General features: G+C 32.2%; 1 long non-coding RNA gene across 2 annotated transcripts; it reads left to right on the plus strand.

The window, feature by feature from the left end:
* Nucleotides 1-614: 614 nt before the first annotated feature.
* LOC145792250 (uncharacterized) lies at nucleotides 615-10,266 on the plus strand. 2 transcript variants are annotated; one of them, XR_014331638.1, is made up of 3 exons: nucleotides 615-1,095; nucleotides 9,198-9,324; nucleotides 9,996-10,266. It is a non-coding gene; the product is annotated as an uncharacterized LOC145792250 (long non-coding RNA). The 2 variants fall into 2 exon arrangements; XR_014331637.1 differs by lacking the exon at nucleotides 615-1,095 and having other exon boundaries at nucleotides 8,872-9,324.
* Nucleotides 10,267-11,764: the final 1,498 nt, after the last annotated feature.

Here is an 11,764-nt window from a genome sequence, read left to right on the forward strand (position 1 = left end):
TTGGTTGGTGCCAAAATTTCAAAAATTTTAGCTATGAGGCTTATTTTTTAGCAACACAATCAGCGTTGCTATTAATATGCTTACTTTTGGCGACAACAAGTTGGCGAGAGCAAAGAGTTAAATATTTAGCGAGGATAACACTATTTGTCGCTAAATTTTTTGCTGAAATGAGGTGATTTAGTGATTTGTGTTTTTATTATAACTTTTCAAAGAATTTTAAATATTCCAGTTATTGAATTATAAAATTAAAGTGATCATCGAATTAAATCACAAAATGAACACATCAAGCCCAAACACACTTTTAAATTGAGATAGTTAATTTGAGATAATCTAAACTTTTCCAAAGAATATGGTTAGATTATCAATTTTAATATGTTTGGTTTTATTTTCAGAAACTTGTTTCAGAATTTTTTTTCTAAAAAACTTAATAAAAAAATAGGTGAAAAAATAAAAAAATACTTATTATTTCTGTATAATTTTATCTTTTAGGAGGTCATAAATAATTTTAAAAATTTTAAAAATATATTTTTGATTTTTATACTTCTCAAATTAGTTTTATTTTTATTTTTATTTTTTGTACAATTTTTTTTTTTGTTTTTTGGTGATCTGCTCCAAAGATGAATATAAGTTGTTTACATCGATTACTTGACAGTTGCTTGAGGTGAGATATTATTCAAATTAGGGCAATGTTATTGAATTTGTTGCTGAATTAGGGAAATGCTAAAATTAGGGAAATGCTATGAAATGCTGAAATTAGGGCAATGCTGAATTTCTATGTAACTTCTCCAATATTATGGAATTAAAAATGGTTTGTTGTTGCAAATTATAGATAAATAAAAAAAAAAAGTTTAATTTGCCCAGAATTGTGGGCATATCATTTACCATATGCTGTAAAACAAAATCTAATTTGGTTGAACAGAATGCAAGAGTTTGTGATTGATTATAGAGAAGGCTTGAGTACTTTGGAATTATGTTCTCTACTAATTTGGGTGGACAGAATGGAAGAGTTTTTCTGAAAAAAATTACAATTTAAGTTTTATGGGAGAAGATTTGTTATCTATCTTCCTTGGGGCTTTAGTATCTTCTCCATTCAAGGTAATTCCTCTATCTCTAGGTATTGAAGGGTTGTACGTGATTTTATTTTTATTTTTATTTCTATTTTTCATTTTTATTCTCTGTCTGCTTAATAAACGGGTGTTTCCATACCTCCAATGTGCGATAGTTGTTCCCAGAATTTTCTCTCTTTTGAGATTTAGAAATAGCAACCAATTCCATAAATCAATGTAGTTGCTACAAGAACTCTAGGGGTCTCAGGCAATCTATTAATTAGTTTCTTCTAAACAATATAGTGGTCATAGATTGGAGGTTCAGAACTTGGTCTTTTTTTTTTTTTTTGGCCTTGTTGATTGTTTGAGTTTATGTTACTAAGAGGCTAAATTTATTACATTGATTCTTTTCTTTCCACAATTCCTCTCTATTTTTGTAGGTCCACTATCCAAAGTAAATTATTCAAGGATCTTTGTTGACCAAGGTTGTAGAATTAGATGAGTTCATATTTTTGTAGGCCCACTGTCCAAAGTAAATTAGCTAACTGATGGATGCGTGCAACCTATTCATAAAATTCCTATAAGAAAATATATTATCTACTCTTATTTTTGCTGATGAGCCTCAATTTAAAAATGAGGTATCCACAACACACATACACTGAGTAAATCATTTACACCTACTACACTTGGCATTTTCTCATGCCCAATTATGTTGATTCACACCCAAAAGTCTTCACAAAGCTGCAAACCCAATTATAGATTGGTTACATTTGGCCATCAATTTGAAGTGAAGGCAATTACCTTCTTTTTTCTTTTTTGTAAATAAAAAAAAAAAAAAATTAGAACAATTTATATCTTTGATAGTCTTTATTATGATTATGATGGCCGGTTTTGTTGTGTTGAATTGAAATAACAATGGAGGGACTATCTCCACATTTGAAATGTGTAATCTGAGAGAGAGAGAGAGAGAGGATGCTCCCTCAACATTAAAAGGCTGCTAATTTCTTGATGTGTTTTAATTTTTATTTATTTTTATGGACAAAATAAGGAAACAGAAGCCCCTAGCATTAAAGTTAGGAAAACAATGTGGTACTACAACACATTCATGCCTATAACAGCTCCTTTGCTTTCAAAATTCACACATTTGTGCCTATAACAGCTCAATTGCTTTCACTTTATCACTGCAGGAAATTCAGCTTTTAGCGGCGTTTTGTCAAAAACGCCGTTAATTCTTTTTGCGACGCTTAGCACCAAATGCCGAAGACGCGGCCGTCGCTATAACTTTATGATGTTTTAAAAACGTCGTTATATTAGTATAGGCGGCGTTTTTACTTGACAATATTATGACGTCATTATGATATTTAGCGACATTTTTTAAACGCCGTCATATCTTTTTAAAAAAATTAACTGTTAATATGTAGGGTTTAAGTGGCGTTTTTAAAAAACGCCGTGATATATCTTTTTTTTTTTTTTTTTGAAATTGTGCTAATTTATGTGATTAAACTAAAAAAATACATATAATAAAACTGAATATCACTAATATGAAAAAATAACTTACATTCAAATAGCAAATGCATCATTAATTCACTTTCATCATTAATTCACTTTCCCATTCACCAATCACCATTACCCACAAAATAACATATCCACAAATGATATTTTAATATTACTCCCAAAATAACATATCCAAAAATTGTATTCACAATTCTCAACCAAAAAATTAATTACTACTTTGTATTCAAAGCCACAAAATAACATTACCCTCTTCTCTCTCTCTCTCTCTCTCTCTCTCTCTCACCACTCCCTCCCCCATTTAACACAAAAAATAAGAAGAAAGTGAACCAAAACACCCAACTCCCCAATCAGATCAAAGGAAAAAAAGAAAAAAGAAGAGAAATAAGAATCTGAGGGAAAGCCCCCATCCATCCTTCATTGTCATTTTGAATCGCTCTCCATGCTGCTTCCCATGGCCTTCAATCCTCTCGGTCTCTGCCAATCATAAAACATAATAATAAACCAAGAAGAAGATCCAAACTAGAATAACCATGCACCCAGCTTTAGTTTATAAGTTAAATTATTGGCTTCTAACTATAACTTCACCCATGGATGAAATTATTTTCTAGAGTCCAGTCAGCTATTTAGGATCTCACATCACTCAACTGTTTTCCCTACAGTACAACCAGCCAACCTACAATAAACCAAACTACGATAAACAATTAGTTATGAACTGGAAGCTCACCTCACTCAACCCACAATCTCACATCACTCACTCAAATGCAACAATAAAGTTTTGTAATATATTGTGGAGAGAGTCAAAATTCCATATAAGAAACTCTAATTCCTCAAAGAAAATGTCAAGAAATGCAAGAAAGTAATGAATGCACATGGTGTGGATTCAGGGAAGCCAATTTTTAACCCATAAAACAAATGCAAACATTCCTTTGAAGACACCTCAATCCTGAAGGCAGAACACTGAAAGCAGAGGAAGAATGCATATTATTGTAATAGTTCCTTTAGTTGTCGAACAATCATAAAAATCTTTAGTGTTTCTTTAGTTATCAGGCAATCATATCAAATCCAATACACAAGACCATTATAAATAATGCAGAAGAGAAATAATGTACACTGAAACACAAAAACATAATTATATACAGTAAATCCCATTCAACTGGATATCTAGACTACAGATATGATCAATGAAATATTCCGTATCTTCAAAACTAGAAAGGTGCCATCATCATTATTTCACATATATTTATGAGCACATATCAGCATCATAAAAAGTTCAAAAAACTATTGCATTCAGCAGCACTGTCACGTATGTTTGACTGCTCAAGCAAGTGCTGGTAACCAACTCATGTTGTTCAATGCTAAAACAATTTAACGGGAAAGAAACTAACTTTCATTTAGTGTTGTTGTTTCACTGAATGTTCAGAATCGTATGTAATAAAAACAAAAGCATACAGCAGAGAGAGAATCACCTGTTGTTTGAATTAGTGGTTTACCTGTATCTAGTAACAAAGTAATGTAGGAATGTAGAAATTTCAACTATTCCCAATTCCTTTCCCAGACACTGCCTAGTGCCTCCTCCAAACATGAAGAAGTAGTTCTACGACTCCGAGCTTTTGTCCTGCATTTGGCAGTCAAGGTTAAATTAGTTATTTCCTTACTCATTTGCGCTGTTATTAAGCCTACAATCAACTTACAACTGCTCACACATGAAATTTCAAATTTTAAGCTAAATAAATCTAAATGGGTAACATAGGAATTTATGATTTTTACTTACCATCCATCTCCATGGATTCAAGGCTAATGGGTCGGGATATAAACATGGGTCATAATTGTTTTCTCTTGTATAAACATATATTCTCCATCCTTTGGGAATGACAAACCCTGTAGAAACACAAAGAAAGTGCTTTGATTTATCTATTTGTTGATGAAATCTTATATTTTATATGGCCAATTGGCTTATCCAGACCATTGAAAATCCTATCATGCCAATAACATAAATCTCATGCTGAAAGGGTATTATAATGGTGGTGCATTCCTCTTTTATGATTGACCTAGCTAATAGTAGGGACCATTATATTTATATCGGTGTTTAGAAGATAACATAAGAGACTCACCATTCAGTTCCACGTCTTGCGTAGTCTTCCTTAAAACCCCATTAACAATTGTAGCTAATCTTGATGTCTCAAAGATCACTTACACCCAATAAACACCAGATTAATCTAATAAATTTTCTTCAAGTTGAAACCCCTTTTTCAATTCCTGAGTTATGCAAACACAGAAACGAGCATAGAACACCACATAAATTGACAAAATTTTACTAGATTTGGGTCCATTGATACTATGGTGGGGCATCCCAGTATGTGTGATTTGAAAAAACTCCCATACCTTTTACAGTGACAGTAAAAAAAAAATATATTAACCCACTATATATACTGGTCTTCCATACTTATCAACTCCATGAAATCCATGAGGATAGCATTTCTTAACCTCTTTGTACTCTTCGAACTTAAATTCCTGCAGTATATATTAAACAAAGAATTCCACAATCTTAAATTGAATATGCATAGTTTTGGTGCTTTGAACTTCTCATCCTAAATATAGCATGATTTTAAAAAACTAATCAATCTTTTTAATTATAGACATTCAAGCTGATGTGTTTACTTGTTAGCTAACTCCTCAAAAAATCAAAATACATGTGAGGATATCAATGAATTAACCTATAATGAGACATCTATGCCATGGAGAGTTGTGTATGCCAGATGTGGAGACCCGTTTTTGTCTCAAACTAGAATAACCCCCAAATCCTAGGACGTAGTGTCAAATCCTAGAGCATAGTGACACATTAATAGCACAAATTTTAGCAGATTGTAAAACTTAAATTTTACTTTTCCTTTCTTAATATGCTCTGTTTTTTCTTTCCTAGCTTTTGGTACTAAATTAGAGGCATACTGCAGGAACCATACAACTTAGCAGTTAGAATAATTTAATTTAACAATTTTGCAAGGTTTTACTATTTTTTTTTATTAATTTTTTTTTTTACTAATATGTTAAGTTCAATGAGGTAAGCATCATAATTTGTGTTTTTACAGTTAGGCATCATCAATATTCATAGAGAAACAGTCATTATCTTATCGCCATGATGCTTCTAAACAGGCATCAAAAGCATATATTATACACAGGTTTCAAAATTCACCAACTCAAAAAACAAAGAGAGACACTTCCTGTCTAGACCTGCCATAATAATTTGAGTGAATGCATATTAGTACCTATTCTTCATAAGCAACAGCCTTTTCAGGGGAAAAAATTGAAAATAAATCAATTATATTATCTGAGGACTGCAAATATGATCTAGACTTCCACTCATGGGTATCAAAATAGTTCCAGCAACAAATTGCTACAGGTAGATAGTCTGAAATTCATCTGTACAATTGTATCAACTTCAAATTCTTCTCGCCATTTAAGATATTGTAAAAACATATCTTTTGATTTCATCATATCAAAATCCCTCATTTGCAAAAATCTGACATGACATCATGGAAGAAAACCACTGTAAATATATGTAATAGTAAAATTACTCCAAACAGAACATCATCTTTGCCCGATTCACACTTCACCACACATTACTCAAACAATGCCACAAAAAGAGCTTAACAAACTTCATTGAAACTACTTCATCCCAGAAGGAGGCTAATTATTTATGTATGTAAAAATGTCACAGCAGAAACATACCGTAAAAGTGTGTGGTAATCACACTGTGTTTCCCTGGCAGATGGCCCTCGAGCAAAAGCAATTCAAGGAAAGATTGAACAATTTGATCATCTTTTGGATCACGAGCTTCTTTGGGAACTGCTAGCAAGCTTTGGCTCTTTCTAATTCTCTTTAGTGAATCCCGAATCTTGAGTGGGTAAGACAACATGGACTTGCAATTTAAGTTTAATGAAGACAATTTCTTGTACTCCTTTTGAGGAGGTAAGTTCCAATGGCTTTCTATAGGTGGATAGATAGATTTAGCTTTCTCTTTAGCAGAATTAGTATCCTCAAAACTAGAGGACTGCTTGCTCCCCAGAGAACCTTTTGATATAACTATTTCCTTATTTCTCTCCCTTGAATTATGCATATGTACTTATCAAAGCTATCGAGGAATGAAAAAGAATGAGAATTTCTTCTTTTACATCCAATCCTATTGTACCCAAATCATGTTCTTGCTTAGAAATTATCTATAACCAACATTTCAAAGTTATGTAATGGAAACATGCAAGAGCAGAATCTATAGCAGCAAGAACACAACAACTCCCTTCTAGAACTCTGTTGAATCCGAAGATTACCTGAATATAATAATAGAAGGTAAAGAAAACTGTCAAAAAAATTCTGATATGACTATTTCCCTAAATCTGTTCTTTGATTTATGCATATGCACATATAAAACGGACAATAACTTCTTCTTCTAAATCCAATCCTTCCATACCCAGATCAAGTTTATTTATTTATTTATTAAATGACCTAGATTACAAAAAAAGAATAACACTCTTGTTACATAGTACCTAATGTACGGAACAATATTACACAATAAAAGAGTTACAATTTTATATTAAAAAAATAATATTTAAAAGGGAAAAAACCACTTAATATTAATCCTTAATTCCTATTTAAAGGGAAAAAATAATATTTAAAAGGGAAAGAAATTGAAGGTACCTTTCCCACCAGTGAAGAGATTGAACTGTTCAGTGGCTTGACGGAGGAACATTTCAACTCCACTGACAATGATGGCTCCAGCAGCCTCAGCTTCTTTTAACAGGGTGGTTTTTCTAGGCATGTAAACGGCATCAAAGACAACTTTGTAATCACCCAAAGTCCCCTAAAAAATGAAATACCAAGTGTTAATTACAATGCCCGAGCCAAAAATGTTGTTTGGTTGGAATGAAAATATGGGGAGGGACCTTGGCCACAGGAATTTGATCTGTATTTGGATGCATTCCCAATGGTGTTGCATTAGCAAGGATTGCACCTTTCTCTGGCTGGAAAGATACTAGATTTTCAAAAGGCTGAGCCTCACCCGATACAGCCAGAGCAAGAGACTTTGCTATGTCTTTTGATATAGAAAAATCAGGGTTAGAAACAAGGGCTCAAGTGCTCTTTCATAAGGCTATCTCTACTTCATCAGGTCACCAATCATAGCATGACGCATCAATGTATAAGAAAGTAGTTTTAACATAGTGATTGGCAACCCAATGAAATGGAGAGGGAGGACCTTAAGCCCCAGAACAAAATAACTCTAATCCAAAGCATCATCTCATAGTAAGCTAATCTTAATAGTGAATTCGGATTCTACTCATAAATAGCTTCATAGAAATATACAAATTCTTGTACCATCTCCATGTTTGATTAAAAATATCTCAGAAATGGACCATAAGTTTCCTCCTCTAGTCACCAACTCACCATCAAGAATATACCTAGAGCACATTCATTTCATTTCACAAATCCTGATTAAACTTGTAAGTTTCTTGCTAAAAATTTCAATAACCAAATCGAGAGAGACGGGAAGGAAGAGAGAGAGAGAGAGAGAGAGAAATCAATACCTCGCTGGTGCAAATGGTGGTGGCGGTGCAGATGGTGGTTGGTTGCGGTGGAGCTTCGAAATCGAGAGAGAGAACTTCAAAATCGAAATCGCTTTGAGATCTCTAAGACCGATCTGAATATCTGAATCTCAAAGATGAAACTCTGAGAAATCAAGCACAGCCAAAGATGAAATCAGATATATATATATATATATATAGAGAGAGAGAGAGTCGGTGGAGCTTTGAAATCGAGAGAGAGATCTTCAAAATCGAAATCGCTCTAAGATGAAATCGAAATCACTCTGAATCTCAAAGACGAACCTGTATGAATCTGAATCTCAAATAAAATCGTTCTGAATCGAAATCGCTCTCAAGGATTTAGAAACAATTAGGGGTGAGCAAGAGAGAGGCGCAATTTGAACGTGTGAGGATTCAAAATAAGGGTTTACAAAAGGCTTTAACAATCATTCTTAGCTTCAAAATGGGCTCTGAGAGAGAGAGAGAGAGAGAGAGAGAGAGAGATCGTTCGAGATCTGCGCGTATAACATCTCAGATTCAAAATAAAGGTTTCAAATCAGAGGGAGAAAGGAGGCACGTGAGGCTAACGAATTTGGAGGCGCTTTTAAATGCCTCCTATTATAAAACGGTGTCGTTTTGTTTAAAGGCATATGCGACGTTTAAAAAACGTCGTTAAATGTTGATAAAAGTGACGTTCAAAAAAACGTCATTAAAAAAACTCCACTATAACTCCTTTTTCCTGTAGTGTATCCGATGTTACTATTGATAAAAATTTACAGAGAAAGAATAGGAGAATCTACACCTTTTGTGTTCAAGGTTAAGCCTATCTTTTTATCAATCAACTTTATCCTTAGGAATAAACTATCCTAATTGCAGCTTTATTTTTTGGACATTGAATATGGAGTGCAGAACAAATTATGAGTTTTAGTTAACTTGGATCCACACATCATTACCCTTTTGATTGCTATTATGGCTTCAACCCTATACTTGGTGTTCTTTAGAAGTTTGAGCAGAGTTGCTGACTTGGACACTCATCATATTTTTGTTTGAGCTGATCCATCCATAGATCCCCATGCTTATAATGCTCCTAATGCTTTTCAAGTTGCTACAATGGCATGAGGATAATGAGGCTACAGAGTACAGAGAGAGTGATATTATTGTGCAGAAACATCATGGTCATTCTGAGAGAATTGGTATGTGTTATTCATTGATATATAATAATATAATCATTTTGGAGTTGTGAATTTGTTTTGGTCTTTTTGTTTTGTTTAAATATGGGACAATTAATGTTGTTTTAGCCATTCATGCTCCTGGTGATCTCCTAAGCTATGTTTAATTTGATTGTGTTCTTTGATGTCATTATAAAGTTGAACTCTGCCTATTAGGGTCTCTATTACAAAGAGAAGAGTTGTTTGCTATAAATAACTGTATTAAATTGAAGATAAAATTTGTTTGTCTTTAATAGATTTGAACGTGTTCAATTTATGTGGAATGTAGGTCTTTTAATTGAGGCTCATAACTTTGTTTTGTCCTTTAGTATTACTATTTTTTTGGTTTTGTTTTTTTGTTATTTTTTTTTAAATATCTCTAATGCATGTCTTTGAATTACATTTTCAGTAGCAAACAAGAAAAAAGGGAGTTAGCCATCATGTATGTCACTACTAGAAGTCTATATTAGTAATTGAAGTTACTTGGAATGTTTATTGAAAGTCTTCTTAACAATAATAATAAAGAAAACAGTGGAGAGTGGTTCTCTTCCCGTCTCTATTAAATCGAAGATCAAATTTGTTTTTATTTAATTGGTTTGAATGGATTCAAATTCCGTGGAATTCGAAAGTGAATCAAATTTCTTTCTTGAATGTAGGTTGTTGAAGATGGAGATTATGATCTTGCTCCAGTGTTAAATTGAAATGAGAAGAGGCTTGTTCACACACATTTGCATATTGTCATTGGTGATGCTATAGTTGCATTAAACAAATCATTCCAATTGGGATTGACTTGATTTTATTTATTTTGTGCTTAGTTTAACTTTAGGTATTGTTGTACAAAAACTTAAATTTTGGATTGTAAGAACACGTGGGCTATTGTTGTTATCATAAATAGAATTTATTTAAAAAAATATATTTGGATGTCAATGAATGAAAGTGTGGATGTTATTTAATAATTTTTTATTGGAAAGTAATTTGTTATTTGTGATGGTAATTTTTGCTATCCCAAATACCAAATTAATTTTTTTTATAAAACAATTAGATGTTTTGCCGACGCAATCAAGTTGTCACCAAAAGTATCATTTTACCGATGCAAATTTGAGTTGGCAAAAGTGACACATAATCATCTTATTTGAACCACTTTTGCCGACGCAATGGTATATTGGCGACGATGGTTGAAGGCTTTTGCCCACGAAGATGTTTGTCGCTAAAGATATACTTTTGGCGATGCAATGAATTTTTCGCCGGTAAAAACTTTTCCCGACACACTTTCGGCGACGGATTACTGACGAAGCTCTATGGGTCAGCAAAGCTCTTTGCCAATGATTTCTGCCTTTTGGCGACGAATTTTGTTGTGTTGCCAAAACTATTTTTATTGTAGTGAAATTACTTTTTATTAGCTATAAATTTAAATTTTTTTTTTTTTGCATGTAAGATTAATTAATTTGTTAAAGCCTGGTTATATTAACATTTTTTTGGTATAATTATTAATAATATGAAAGCAAATAATTTATATGGTGAAAGTAAAAAGGTTATACTAATGAGAATGGAGGAATCATTGTGCCATTACAGTGGTTTTGTCATTTCTTAAGAACAAAAATGGTAGGTTTTGTTGTATGTTATTGTATAGGGAAAATTTTACAATACACATTTCAAAAAAAATATGTACCATATATTTTAGTTATATGACTTTTGTGATGGTTTTGACACATTGTCGTGTTAGTTATGACTCATTGTGGTGTTTTTATTACTTAATTATGACCTCTTATAGTTGTGACTTTGATTATCTCAAGTAGTGTTTGGTCCTCGTTTGGAAATATGTTATTTTAATAATTTTTTTACTTTTTAACTAAAATATGAGGGAAAAAAAATTAGTACATTTGAGATATTTTTTGACTTATTATGAAAAGAAATGCAAAAGTAGAGAGAAAAAGATAATTTTTGAACTTTTTTTCTTTTTTGTGTAATTTGTTGGCTATTAGGCTAAAAAGTGATGTTCACAAATGAGTTATGACTTAGTAATAACCAAAAAACTTTTGGATTACAACCAAAATAATGTGATAACTAATATCATTATGTGTTATAACTAATGTCACAACGTATATAACCAAGTCATAATTAATACATCCAATAATAAGCCATAACCAAATATCACAAATGTGATAACTTAAGGGGCTACAAATAAACAAAGTCGTTCATGAACAGACTCAAACTCTGCTTAGTAAGGGTTCATTCAAACTTGATTCGCTAAATTTTATTACGTTCAAGTTTGAACTTGAACTCATTAAAATCTTAATAAACAAACTCAAATATACTAAAACTCGGCTCGTTAGTTTAGCTCGTTAACATTTATTTAAATAATAGAATAAATATATTATTTATACATTAAATCATATAAAAATATATATAAAAAATAGGATAAATA

The sequence above is a fragment of the Camellia sinensis genome, chromosome 6, assembly GCF_055761805.1.
Source record: "Camellia sinensis isolate YWXY chromosome 6, ASM5576180v1, whole genome shotgun sequence".
NCBI lineage: Eukaryota > Viridiplantae > Streptophyta > Magnoliopsida > Ericales > Theaceae > Camellia > Camellia sinensis.